Source organism: Marmota marmota, unplaced genomic scaffold (assembly GCF_001458135.2).
Source record: "Marmota marmota marmota unplaced genomic scaffold, marMar, whole genome shotgun sequence".
In the NCBI taxonomy this organism is placed as follows: Eukaryota; Metazoa; Chordata; class Mammalia; order Rodentia; family Sciuridae; genus Marmota; species Marmota marmota.
The window spans coordinates 52,043,644-52,057,674 of record NW_026000005.1 but is presented as its reverse complement, the minus strand read 5'-3'; the positions used below and the strand labels follow the sequence as shown (position 1 = coordinate 52,057,674).

At 60.4% G+C, this 14,031-nt stretch overlaps 1 protein-coding gene across 1 annotated transcript in view; it reads right to left on the bottom strand.

Moving 5' to 3' along the window:
* Positions 1-3,872: 3,872 nt before the first annotated feature.
* Positions 3,873-14,031, bottom strand: part of Twist2 (twist family bHLH transcription factor 2) — a 44,502-nt gene continuing 34,343 nt past the window's right edge. Inside the window, exon 3 of the mRNA XM_048807998.1 lies at positions 3,873-4,516. The gene's annotated coding sequence lies outside the window, so the exon portion shown is untranslated. The remainder of the gene's footprint in view (positions 4,517-14,031) is intronic.

Sequence of the window (14,031 nt, the reverse complement as noted above, 5' to 3'; positions counted from 1 at the left end):
AGGCTGTTCAGGCCCCCCCCCCCCTGCCAATGGCCCTGACTGCAGAGAATGCAATGCCCTCATTTGGGTCTGTGGCTTGGAGGCAGCTGAGCAGCCAGAGCCCCCAGGTCCAAGCTCGGCCTCCACGCATAGCTGCTGTGGGCACGTTCACGCGGTGGTGACGAGTGGAGTGTCCACCGGCGCCATCTCTACCACGGACACATCCTCTCTTGGGACCACAGAGGAGGGGGGGGACTAAATGCAGACTGCATGTGGCGTGGACAGTGTGGGATAGTGGGGGCTCTTCCTAGGCTTCCCTTTCCAGAGCCAACATCGTGGCTCTGCCCATTCATTTAGAGATGGCCCCATCCTCCGGGAGGCTACCTACCCACTCTGGGTGTTCAAGGCTGCTCAACCAAATCGCAACCTGCCTCTTAGGGTCAAGCACGTCCTGCAGAGGGCCTGGCAGCTCCAGGCACACACTGATCTTTCTCTGGCCACGCCCTGTGAACACGCTGGGCCTCCCTGGGCTCATCAGCCTCGCGAGGCTCCTGTCCCCCACGGAGTGGGCATGCAGGCAGCGAGGCCCTGGATGTCTCCCTGCCTGTGCAGTGGCTTTTAAAAGCAAAGAGCTGAACTTCTGCATTTGGTCTTGTTGGCTTTGGCCAGCGCTCCTGCCTGAGGCAGTGTCTGGGCCTTGATCCTACAGGGGACGTCCCCCAGTGTGGTCCTGCCCCTGAATGGAATCCAAGCCCAAGTTCCTCCTGCTCTGGGCCAGGGCCCCTTTGCTAGGCTGTTTGCAATGCTAGTGTGACTGGGCCCAGGGTGGGGGTCTGCCAGTGCCCACTGTCCCCACAGGTCCCCGCTCGGCATGCTGGCCTGGTTCTGCCTGGTGCCCCACCAGCTGTTTGCTCTGAGGGCTTCCTCTGGACTCTCCCTGAAGCCAGGTATGAGGTGGGGTGTTTGGGGCAGGCTTTCCGTAGAGAGCTCCTGTGGCTTGGGCACCTCCCGTTCCAGGGACTCAGGCCACAGCGGAGCCATGTCCTGGGCATGTTTGCCCTGTGGCCTGTTCCAGGTCTGTCCTCAAGCCATGGCTGACAGGCTGCTAACTGCCCTGGAGAGCAGCCGCAGGGCTTCAAAGCAAGGGTCATCATGGAGCAGTGACCTCCGGGACACACATCTGCTGGGGCCCGAGCCACCAGCACACACGGGAGGGGAGCTGCACCCCGGGAGCCGACAGCGGGGCACAGCACACTCGGACATACACGGAGCCCTGGGAGCGTGCACACACCCCCAACAGAGCGCCTGTCCTTCAGGGTCCTCATCTAGGATGTGGATGGGTGGGAAGAGGACAGGAATCCAGTGATCACGGCTGCGCCTCTCCATGTGACCCTGCACAGCTCCAGGGACTCCCAGAGTTTGAGCTAGGGCTTTGGGAGAGACCCTGGGAGGCCTGGGGACAGCAAGGCCCTCCTGTGCTAGCTGGGTGTGCAGCAGCGGGCAGGGTGCAGCCTGCAGGCTCAGAGAGGCCGCCTCTGGGAGGCTGTGAACAGGGACAGTCTGAGGGGCTGCCCAGGAGTGGACTCCTGTCTGGCTGGGAATGGGGGCCGGGGAGGTGGAGGGTGCCCCAGACTGGGGATGCCCTCTCAGGTCTCTTCTCGGACTCTGAGGCCCAGTGGACTTCACTCCTGACCCTCCCAGGTGGCCCAGGGTGTCCACTCACCCCCATGGGTGTCCCCTGACCAGCCCTGGTGTAGGTGGCTCCCAGGGCCAGGCCTCATGTGAGACGTGGTCACTCAGCAGGCAGGCCAGGCAGGGCTCAGGCTGGGGCAGTGTGAGCTCTGGAGTGGGGAAGCCACAGTGGGAGTCCCACCCTCCCATCTCTACGTTCTGTCCTACGTGACCAGAGGCCTGTCTGGGGTCACTAGGGGAGAGGCCTTTCAGGCTTCATGGCCACCCAACACTGGGATCCTCCTGAGGCTCCGTAAGACCGCAGGGCTAGATTCCCTCTTGGTCTCCCTAGAGCCCCTCCAAGGGTTTAGGTGTGTGCACCGGGTGTGCATGTGTCTGTGTGTGAGCTGGTTGCATGCTCACGTGTGTGCATGCTTGTGCTGTGGAGTGAGTGGACATGATATGAGCATATGTGCACAAGCCTCCTGCTGCATGTGCATGTGCACACTGTGCACACGTATGTATGAGGTGTGTGCACGCACAGGTGTGTGAGGCATGTAAAACACATGTGTGTGCATGGGTATGAGAGGCCTGTGTGTACATGGGTATGTGCATACATGTGTGCATGCATGGGTCTGTGAGGCGTGTACACACATATGTACATGGGTATGTGAGGTGTGTGCGCACGTTTGTGAATGCATGGGTGTGCACCCAGAAGGTCTATACTGTTGGTCACAGTGCAGGGGACACAGGGGCTCAGGCTGCAGGCACCAGCCCCCGACAGGTGCCCAGGACCCCTCTCCAAGGAAGCTGTGCTGTCCCATGGTCAATATTAGGAGCAAGCCAAGTGACAGAAGTTCTTCTCAGGTTCTGGGGCTCCTGCCCTCTGGCAGATCTGGGAGCAGGGGTGGGTGGGGCTGCAGGCCACTATGGTCCCGCCAGAGACCCTCACTCCCGAGGTTGCTATCTGGGAGTTACCTGGGGTCTCTGTGTCCTCTGGTCTGTGTGCAGTCCTGCCCAGCAGACCCTGGCACTAGGTGTCATCCAGAAGACACAGTTCTGATGGCTCAGGATGGTGACCAGGGGATGTGTAATTCCAGAGTTGGAAGCCCCCACCCTGGGGGCCAGCTGCACTCCCCACTGCTGCCCACAGGTATGGACAGAGTCACATGGCCAGCAGGCAGGGTGTGGGACTCCTTGTCCCTCTCATAGAGAGGCCCACTGGACCAGACCCCAGCTAGATTCTCCTTCCTGGCTTCGGACGGTGACCTTGTGAGACGCCCGGCAGGCACCTTCCTGGCCTGCGCTGCAGACACGCCACTCCTAACAGCACCTGGTGCCTATACAGCTCTGGAGAGCTGGGCAGTGCCCGCGGTCCTTGGGGTCGACAGAGGGTGGATGTGTTTAAAGACACCATGACCCACCCGGAGAAGGGGCAGAGTGGCTTGGGCTCCGTGTCTGGGGAGGGTGGACTTGGAGACGTGGGGAAGGCTGTGGGGGTAGGCACTGGCCGGTGCTGACCTCGGATAGTTGAAATGAAGAGCAGGAGTGGCCAGGGAGTGCTGGTGTCTTGCTGCTGAGGCTGCTGGGAGCACAGCCAGGATAGGGCCTGTGGCTGGGCTGGGGACCTCACCCCGGTGGTGGACGGAATCCTAACTATGCCGCAGAGGCCAGGTGTTGAAGGGGTTCACAGCCTCAGGGCCATGGGAGGTGGGAGCCTCGAATGCATGGGTGTGCACCCAGAAGGTCTATGCTGTTGGTCACAGTGCAGGGGACACAGGGGCTCAGGCTGCAAGGGGGGACAGGGACGGCCCCTCCCTGCCCTCTCCTTCTCTGTTTCCCGGTCACCATGAGGTGCATCTGGGCTGCATCACCCGGCTCCCCCCCTGGTGTCCTGCCTTATCACAGGCCCAAAGCAATGGAGCTGGCCGACCGTGGCCTGAAACTCTGGAACCGTGAGCCAAAATGAGTTTCCTTCTTATCAGTTGATTTCAGGTACTTTGTCACAGAGGTGGAAAGTGGTTAACCACTGCTGCCCAGGCCGGGGTCTGTTAACACTCACAACCACACTAGAGTTGGCAGCTTCTAGAAATTTCTATGGCTCCTACAGCATAGACTTCTCCCATCCTCTCTCATTCCCTTTAGGGTGAAGCAGCGGTCGTTTCTGTGACCGGCTTTCTCAGGCCGTCCCTTGAGCTGCAAGAAGAGAGGCAGAGACCAGGGCTGTGCGGCATCTTTATTGTTCCTGGCGGGGAGCAGTATACACAGCACAGTGCAGTCACTTAGGCTGTAAAAATATCTCAATAAATAAACAAATAAGCAACATATACACTGAAACGGGGAATATAAAAAATGGCTAGCTGAGCAAGTCACGGAGCAGGGCAGAGATGTGAGAAGGGCTCCGGGCTTCCTGAAGTTCGCGCAGAGGCGGGGGTCGGAGGCAACTTGAGGTTCCTTTTCTGAGAGCCTTGGTCCAGTTTAAACAGATGGTACGAGAATGCATTTCTGTTTTATTAAAAAAATATACATTAAAAAAGGCACTTAGAGAGAAATACAAATCAAAATCCAGGTACTCATAAGCTCATTCCTGAATCTAGAGATTTCCAGAAAAAATAAGTCCACCCCCCAAAACAAAACCCAGAAGAAAGTTCCAGATGGTGACGAGATGACAAGTCAGAGGTCACGGCAGGAGGGCGGGGTGGCCTCCCATGCGGGGGTCTCTGGGAGGAGGGGCTCCGGCCTTGCCCCTGCTGCTGTCCCCCTCTGCACACCGCTGGAGCGCAGGGGCCGCCATGGTGCTGTCCAGGTTTCAGAAGCCGCAGGTGTGGACCCTCCAGTTCCACTGGGCCTCAGACACGCAGGTGGTCTGGAAGACAGAGAGGGGATGAGCTGCTGGGGCCCTGCTCAGCGTCCTGCGTCCTGGGGAGCAGCACAGCCTCACATCAGGGAGCCCACGGAGACCTGGCTGTCCTGCCTCAGGCCTCCTCTGGATGAAACTTAACAGGTGGCCCCTGCCAACACCCTGCTGCCCCCACGGTCCAGGCCATGCCAGAGCTCCCAGACCCCCTAAAGACTGACCCCCACCCGACTCCTGGGGCTCTGCAGCCCTCTGGCTCCACAAGCCTCCCTCAGCTGGCTGCATGTGGGAAAGGGCTACTCTGGGTGGACCCACTGGGCAGCCTGGAGGCAGCGGCTGGCACTTCCTGTAGTGATGGGCGTCCAGGGCTGGGGTCAGGGGATGAGGACACAGAGAAACGGGACAGCGCTAGCTGTACTGTCGAAATGATCCCACATGCAGGAGAAGGGGTGGGGACAGGACAGGAGAGGTGGATGCGTCTCACAACTGCCCTGACGGCACCATCACGTACACCTGCCACAGACACAACCAGGAGGTCACGTCGGCGCTGTCCAAGAGCTTATCATGTGCCTGGTGTGTGTGTGAGAGGGGGGGGCTCTAGGCAGTTTCATCACATGTGCGGATTCTTGTACCCCGACTGTCACCAGCACACCCGACTCTTCCATCACCACAAAGTCCCCTCGTGCCACAACTGGTCTTTAAACATGCACAGGGCCAGTCGCAGTGGGCAGGGCCTGACTTGCTTCATGCCCGCAGGTCCCTGAGCGTCCTGGTGAGGACCCCTCTGGGGAGCTGCAGGAGCCTCTCTCCCCAGCTGCATGGGCAGCAGGTGGGAAACCAGCCAGGGACAAGGCCATGTCACATGCTCCACACCCACCATTCACACATGTGCACACACAGACACAACACCTGTGCTCCACAGCGAAGGTCTGCTTTGAGTGTGCTTGTGACGGAATGGTGGGCCCCAAGGAGAGGGGACCCAGGCAGAGGGACGACCCCGGAATCCAGGACCCTGAGGCTTTTACCTGCACCCGCCCCCTGCTCACTGAAGATGTGCTGGCAAGATGACGGACTGCACAGACTTCAGCGGGTGAGCTGCTGTAGGCCCACAGTCGAGCCACAGTGTGAGGAGCACGGGGGCAAGAGGGGCGCCCCGACACAGCTGTGCGGGGACCCGTGAGCGTGCTGGGAATGTGCTCCAGGTGAAGGCTGAAGCCACGGCGCACGAGCCCAGCCCACCCAGCACCCGCCCCAGGCTGTGGCTGTGGCCAAGGTCATGTCTGACTGCCACGTGTTGCTGAGTGTCAGCACACACCCTTCCAGGTCACTGTACCCTGATCCAGAGTTATGGCCTTGTCCTCCAGGGTACCTGAGCTCTGCTGGGGACTTTCACAGGCTCCCAGGTGCCGTTTCCCTACTGAATCAAGACAGAGGTCTGACAAGGCTGAGAGGTTTTCCCTAAAACTCATGTGCATAGACACACACTCGCACACACACTTGCACACACATGCACATGCAAACACACATGCACATATGCACACTTAGTGCACACATGTGTGCACACACGTGTGCATGTGCACACACACACACACTTCTTTTTTTCAAGTTCAGAGCACTCCAAATATTTGAGCCTTTTTAAGTGGTCCTGGGCAGAGAGTCAAAGGCTGCTCTCTTTTGGAGAATGTGGTTGTAATTAGATAATTAATAAGGGGGGGGGGGTTGGAGAGAACTAAATGGAAGCCTTCCTCAGTGGGAGGAAATAATTACATCAGCTTTTGATATATGAGCCGAGCCAGCTCTCCAAGGGGAAATACAGTATCATCCATGAAAAGCCAGAAATGACAGGGGCTGTCTCCAACCAGTGGTGGGTTTGCTTCATGTGCCCGCGGGGCCCAGGCTCAGGCAGGTTCATTAGTCTTCCTGACCGAGAGCCTGGCCCCCTCGATGTCACCCTGACCCCGGCCACGTCTCCTGACATGGACGGCATTCTCTGCAACAAATGTGAAACATCTGGGCTCAAGTCTGCCTCCTGCACCGAAACGCCACCTGAGCCGAGGGCAGCATCCTGCACACAGCTCACTCCGCCTCCGCCTGCCTGGCCCGGGAGGGGTGGTGGAAGGAGCACAGAGCAGCAGCTGGACCGAGAGGGCACCTTCAATCCCCTGTCCCCCACCAGAGCACGGGCACAAAGAAGCTGCAAGGGTCTTGCTCAACTCTATATCCCAGGGAACAACCAAAGATGAGACGCCAATGAAGAGTCTCCAGAAAGTGGGACAAGGCTTAAGGAGGAGGAGCTTTGTCATGAAGCCCTCCATCCACCCCCCGCTGAGGCTTTACCCTGCCTGTCCTTCCCATCTGCTCACCCACCACCCATTCATCCTTCCACACATGCTGCCACAGGTCCATGCAGCCCTCCCTCCCTCCTCCATCCCCCTCCATCCATCTGTGCATCCATCCATCCTTTGACACATGCAACCACATATCCCTCACTCCATCTTTCCCTCCCTCCCTCCATCTTTCCCTCCCTCCCACCTTCCCTCCCTCCCATCCTCCGTCCTCCATCCAGCCTTCCATACATGCAAACTCATCCATGCACCCATCTATCATCCATCCATCCAAACACACCTCCATGTAAACATCCATCCATCCATCTCTCCAACATACATTGTCCATCTATTTTGCACTGAATGTGAAAAAAAGTCAAAATGAATCGGAGAAGTCGAGCAGGTAGGGAAAGTGTCAACAGCTAGAGTGCAGAGCAGATGCTTGACTAAAGGAGGCACCAGCAGGACTCTGCAAAGGGAGAGAAGGGCAAAGCGTGCAGGCGCGTGCACACACACAGAAACACACACACACACACACACAAGCTGCAGCCTGAGGAAGGGCAGGAGGCGGGAGCTGACCACAGACTGTGGGGTGTGACTGTCACCTCAGTGCCCGCCCCACAGACACCCTGGATGCCACTCCACCTCTACCTGCTTCTCAACTCCTGGCAGGAGGAGGAGAGGCCTGGCCGTCTCGGGGCCTGGAGTTGCCCGGTTTCCTCCAACAGTGCTGCCCTGCCGCTCTGCCTGGCCCTCTGTGGCCCCACTACCTGCAGCAGATGTCCCCTCCACTCCTGGGATCGCAGTCTTCTGGGGCCGGGCAGTGCCAGGCTGGAGGGACTCTGTGCAGACCGATGGAGAAGCTGAAGCCACGTGGCCTGCAGGGTCTTGGTGGCCTTCTCCGTCTCGCCTGGCCTGCCTTCTTCCCTCTAGGGCATCCCATGAGCACTGTCCTCCAGGAGGCCTTCGGTGCCCTGCCCTTCCCTGGGGAAGGAGGACCAGCCCTCACACTGCAGTCTCCTCGGGGGACGTGAGGACGAGGTGCCGAGGCTGCTCCCACGGAGGAGGACCAAGTGGAAGCCAAGGGCCGACTCTCGGAAGAGACAGGCACAGAAAATGGAAGGTCTCCTGAGCACAGAAGCACCCCCCACAGACCAGCCTGGGAGCAAGCCTCGTGGTCAGACCCTCACGGGGTCTCCCAGCACTCAGAGCGGGCAGAGCCACCAGGGCAGAGAGCACGGGGCGTCCCAGGTTCCAGAAAGAGTGCGTCTTCCTATTAAAGGGGAAGTTTTCTGGAAGGAAAACTGAGCCACATCACAAGGAAACTTCTGGATTCTTGGAATGAGGCAAACCTCCTACAGGACTTCAGAGAAAGAAGCGAGAGCATCCTGACTTGCGATGGCTTCCACAGGTGCCCCCATCCACCAAACAACGACCCCAGGATGTCCCTGGTGCTGATGGAAATGCGGGGCCACCCTGGCGTCCTCCTGTGCCAAGAGCAGGCACATGGGGGAACTCACCATGTGGAGGGGCACCGGGCACCCTGAGGAAACGCTGGTGGAAGATGCCCGTCAAAACAGGACGCGGCTGAGCCACTGCCAGGGCCACAGACACCCAACTACCTCCACAGCAAGACGGGCACGTGTCCAGCAGGGAAACCACAGACCACGTGAGAGCAGGAAGTGGGGAAGCAAAAAGCCCTGGGCACAGGCCCCGCCGGGCACATCATGGATCCCCATCCCCCAAGTTGGCCCAGGTCACACCATGGGGAAGGAAAACCAGCAAGACCTGAGCCAGCCAGTCCCACCTGTGCGCTGTTCTCTCAATTCCTGTGGTGTCCAGTCACCCAAACCCAGGGAGAGGCAGAAACCAGGAGCATCAACCGCCAGATAAACTGGCCAGCCAGGTGGCGGAGGGCGCACGTCCCACAAAGATCACGGCCCCGGGTGGCGACAGGGCATCAGACAGCACCTGCTGGGAACAACCCCCTTTCCCCTTCCCTACCATACAGACTCCCCCATGAAACACCAGCACCAACTGCTGCCAGGTGGCCCCAGGACAAAGGACAGGCATCGCCGGAGGGTCTAAACACCAGCGTCCTAAGAGACATCAGCAAATCAAGCCACCGTTTTAAAGAATCGATTCCAGGTGACCAAGAAATCTGAGCTACAGGAAGGCAGAGGTGAGCACCCTGGGATCTGCTGCCAGGAGGGCCAGGCACACCTGTTGGACCCCAAGAGCAGCCCCCAGTCTTGGTAAGACAGGAGCTGGTGCACAGGCCTGCAGGCTGGCCAGGGCCGAGGGAAAGTGCCTGGCTTCTCCAGGTCCAGCCTCCTCGTCTGAAACACGACTGGGGGTAACGACAGCACCTTCTGCGGGGTGCAGTGCGGGCCAGTCGCTGTGTCCCGTGGAAACCTTGGGTCCTGGCTGGCACCACCAGGGAGCTGGAGGGCAGGGTGCTTCTTCCCCAGCTGCTTCCTGTGGTCTCAGTCAGCGCCTGGCACACGCAGGTGCTCAGCAAGTGCTGGGAGACGAACCACAGAGGAGAGGCCCGTCCACCTGGAGTGCAGCACCCTGGCTCCCGAGACCTCGCAGACCCAGCAGGGGACCGGGGGTCAGAGAGGATGACCCACAGCAGGGAGGGGGCTGGCTGTGCTGGTGCCCACAGGACACTGGAGGGCACAGGCAGGGCACCCCCTGCCTTCTGACCCCGGTGCTTGTGCTTGAAGAGGGGCAAGCAAAAGGTCTGTCAAAGAACCCAGCAGTCACCATGGGGGAGGCCACTGGGAGGGAGGGGCTGCTGGACCACCTGACCATGGGCTCCCAAGTAATGAGGTGCGGCTGACCAAGCCTGGGCAGTGGAGGGCTGCAGGGACCTCCCGGGCTCTGTCAGTCCAGCCCCTCCCGCTAGCCACCCCAAAGGGGGACACAGGCTGCAAGAGTAGCCTGTAAGGCTGGGCCAGTAGGACGCCTACTCCCAGCTGGTGGACAGAGCACTGGCCCCCACCTGTGCAGAGAGGAAGGAGGAAGAGCACCAGCGGGGACCCCCCAGGAACCCAGGAGCCCTCCCCAGCCACCACCTGCAGAGAGCTGTGTCTCAGCACACCCAGGCCTGGGCTATCTGCATCATTCAGAACAGACTCTGAGTCACATGCTCTGCCAGGTCCTGCCGTGGGGAAGGTGTGACCAGCAGCAGCAGGACCAGGGAGCCCATCAGCAGGGCCCTTCCCTGCCCTTGCTTGACCTGGGCCAGCACCTGCACGCATCCAGGCCCCAGCTCCCCTCGAGGCCTCCTAGGCAGAAGGCGCTGGCGGAGATGCCAGTTACCAGCCACACCCTGCGGCCTCAGCCCTGCTCAGAGAAGGAAACAGGCTGGGAGGTCCCATGTCACATGCTGCTTACAGCCAAGGCAGGAGCAAGAATGTGGGCCTGGTGCTGCTCCCTGGGTGACCTTGGCCTCACCGTGGGCCCTGATGCTGAGGCCTTGACAGTCCAGGCAAGGAGCCCTGGGACCCTTTGGGACAGCCTCAGGGGGCAGGAGGGCCTGCGGGCAGGCCCACACATAATGGACCTTGCTGACCACACCCCACTGACCACCCACCTGAACAGGCAGGCGTCAGGGGCCAGCGACTGCGCCAGTGTCAGAGCAGCAGGTCCCCTAACCCTCGCCGGTCCCCAGCCACTGGTGCAGAGAGGCCTGGGGAGCGTCATTCCCACTCGGCTGAGGGCTTCAAAGACTCCCCTGGGCGAGTGCGGGCCAGCTGTGGGCAGCCACGCCTGCTGCCAGCTAGAGCCGGCCCTCCCCAGCCCAGAGCCGCTCCCCACGCAGCCTTTGGACAAACGCCTTGTGCAGAAAGGAGGAAACGAGGTTCTCACTGTCAGAGGAGACCATGGAGCCTCGTGGCCAGCTCTGCCCAGCGCAGGCTGCAGGGAGCGCCGGGGCCTGGGTGGGCAGGGTCGCTCACTCAGCAGCCTGGGAGGCCTCAGTGGGTGCGGGGGCCCTGGCAAGTGAGGAGCCAGAGGTCCAGCCCCCCGTGGGGTGCTGGGATGGGTCCACTCCTGGATAAAGCTGAGGTTCCCTCCAGTCCCACCAACCTGCCCGGGGACAGTAGGCCAGGCAATCACATGGCAAGCAGAGCTAGGGACCCCAACCCCATGAGGAGGACTACACACTGCGCATAATCGGCTTCTGAAGCTGGGGACTTGGGGAGCAGGGATGTATGGGGCACCCCACTGCAGGTGGGCCTCTGCTGTGGACCCCTTACCTTCCCTAGGAGGAGGGTGAGATGTGACCATTACCAGGGGATGATGGCAGGGCCAGGAGGAAGGGACAAAGGCAGACTGTTCTCTCCCAGGCAAACAGATCAAGGCGCAACGGGACTTCTCAGATTAATTTGTTTTTATATCATTTCTTTGGAAGGCTGTGCCTGGGCCCCTGACCCCTCGCCTGGGGGTCCCTACCCTTTAAAGGGCTGTTGAAGCACTCTATCAACCTGCTGCTCTGCAGGACCCTCTGGGGTCCCTTTGCAGGCTCTTGGGCCCTTTTTTCAAAGAGCCAAATGGGAGCCACAGCCATGTGCTTCTTGTCAGGCCAGCGAGTGTGAGGAGTCCACACGCTGGCCACGGTGCCCTGCACACAGGGCCAGACTGAAGACCCGGGAGCTGCCCTCTGTGCCTATGGGGAGGTGTGGGCCCCCTTCCCCTTGGAGAGTCAGGCCGGACCAGGAATAACTGGGTGGGTGAGAGTTCACCTCCCCCTGCACCCATAAAGCTCCCAGGGCACCAGCAGACTCCCAGCACCGCTCAGCCCTGCGGAGAGATGCGCCAGACACCGCCTGCTCTCGGCAGCACTCGCTGACCTCGGGGATCTCCAGTACCAGTGGCTGGGGACCTGCAGCTCTGACACTGGTGCAGCCCCGTGTGTTCCTGGGGACAGTGTCCCGTTTGTGCTCCCTGAGGCTGACGTTGCCTGGGCCCCCTGAGCCCTCTACACCCACGACATCCCAGTGCTTCTGGACACCACTGGGGGGACTTCTCAGCTGAGCTCAGGGTGAAGCTGGGCAGGCAGTTGTAGCCGTCTTCCCCATCCCTGTCCCTCTCTCTGGCTCCGTGACGCATGCTGGTGTCACCCTGGCTTGCTGGCCATGTGTGAGAAAGGAGTCCTGCTGGGAAGGGCTGCATCTGTGGCACTGGCTGGTGCCGACCACCCCGAGTGGCCCAGAGCCGGAGACAGACCTCCGGGCCAACTGGAAGCAGCTGCCCCTCTCCCGGGCCTTGGCTCTGGGGACGCAGGCCGATGTTTGGAATGGCCTATCTGGTGAGGAGAAGCCAGCCTGCAGGCCGCCAGGGCAGAGGGCAGCTTGCCTCTGCTCTGGGCCTTTGTCTTGGTCTTGGAGAGATGCCCGCCAGCCCCCCCGCCCCAAAGCCCCAAGGCTCCCAAGGCTGGCCCGTCCTTTCCAGTGAGAGCCACACACAGTGGCCAGGTATATCACTCAGCTTTTTTGCTGCTGTGACTAAAAGACCCGGCCAGAACAATTGTGGAGGAGGAAAAATTTATTTGGGGGCTCGGGGTTTCAGCGATCTGGGTCCCTAGACAGCAGGCTCCATTCCTCAGGGCTCCAGGTGAGGCGGGACATTGGGGCGGAAGAGTGTGAAGGGAAGCAGCTCACATGATCAGAAAGCAGAGAGAGACTCCAGGTACAAATCTATACCCCAAGCCGCGCCCCAGTGCCCACCTCCATCCACACCCCACCTGCCCTCAGCCACCAGTTAATCCCATCAGTTAACTGATTAGTTAGCTCACTGACTGGGTTAAGGTAACCCAGTCATTGATCCTCCGAACCTTCTTGCCTGGTCTCACATGTGAGCTTTGGGGACACCTTACCTCCAAACCATAACACCACACACGCTGACCAGTCCAGCCTCCTGCTCAGGAGGACTTTGCATTTCCCCTCGTGACCATGGGAAGGCTGCAAGGGGCCCTCCTGAGTGAGCCAGGGACAGGCTGAGAGGGTGCTGACCTCTCCCTGCTCCTAGGGCCTCCACACCAGGAGGACTTCCCCAGGGTTCCCAAACAGACCCACAAGTTGGGGGGCCCCCTGCAGGTGATTTAAGGTCGGTGGTGCAAAAACTCCTCCAGAGACCATCCAGTCAAGTGACGTTACTTCAGAGATGGAGAGACCAGGGCCCCCGGCCACAGGGCAGGTGCAGAATCAACCCTGGGTGGAAGCCCTATTGGTATCCACAGCACTCGACACAGGAGCCCAAACCAGGGCTCACCTGGTCCCTGTCTTCAAAAGGAAAGTGCAGACCTGGAGAGCCAGGTGCTCGAGAGAGCCTGCGGGAGGCTGGAGACAGGCGCCCCGGGGACAGTGACATGCAGACACAACTGCAGCCGGGCCCTGTCCTCAACCAGCCCCGCTCACATGGGGACAGACAGCACCACAGACCAAGGGAAACCGTAGTCAGTGTCCAGTGGAGGTCTAGTAAGAGTGCCGCAGCGCCACAGGCTCTCGCCGCGACACACACGTGCATGTCACGACATAAGTGATGGCAGCAGGGGTGGCGAGGTCTGGGACAGGTATGGAAAGGCCCATGACAAGAGTCCAGGGAAGGTGGCAGTTGGTTTCTGGGGTTTGGGGAGCTCTTCAACAAATCAAGGATCAAGCATCAAGACTGTGGACACCCAGGGGGCGCACAGGCAGAGAGGGGAGGCTGGGCAGGCCACAGGGATCGGAGGATGCAGGGTTAGGGAGAGGTCAGTCTGGAAAGGGGCCAGAGATGGGCACGCAGTGTGAAGGGAGGCCGTGTGAAGTGTGACCAGGTCTGCAGCCCAGGGAAAACCTGGGTCAGGAGGGAAAGACCCAGGGGTGGGTCCCTCAGTGGCCCAGGAGGTGGAGAGCTGGTCAGCTAGATGCCGTGTGGTGAGAGGTGGGGCTTGGGCAGCTGGGTGGTCTGACACGGAGCAGCCCTCCGGGGCAATGACAACGGGACCCTGGGGGGGGGGGGGGCACGTGGAGCTTGGCATTCGTTCAGCTGAGGGCCCGAGACAGGCTGGTGAGGGCCCTGTGACCTCCCAGGAGTGGGTAACTGCTCCCCATGATCTGCTTCCAGGCCCGGGACTGCAACGGCAGGCTCATCCCCAGCCCTGCGCTTCCTGCCGTGAAAGAACCAGAGGATGTGGCTACTGAGGGCCGTGGG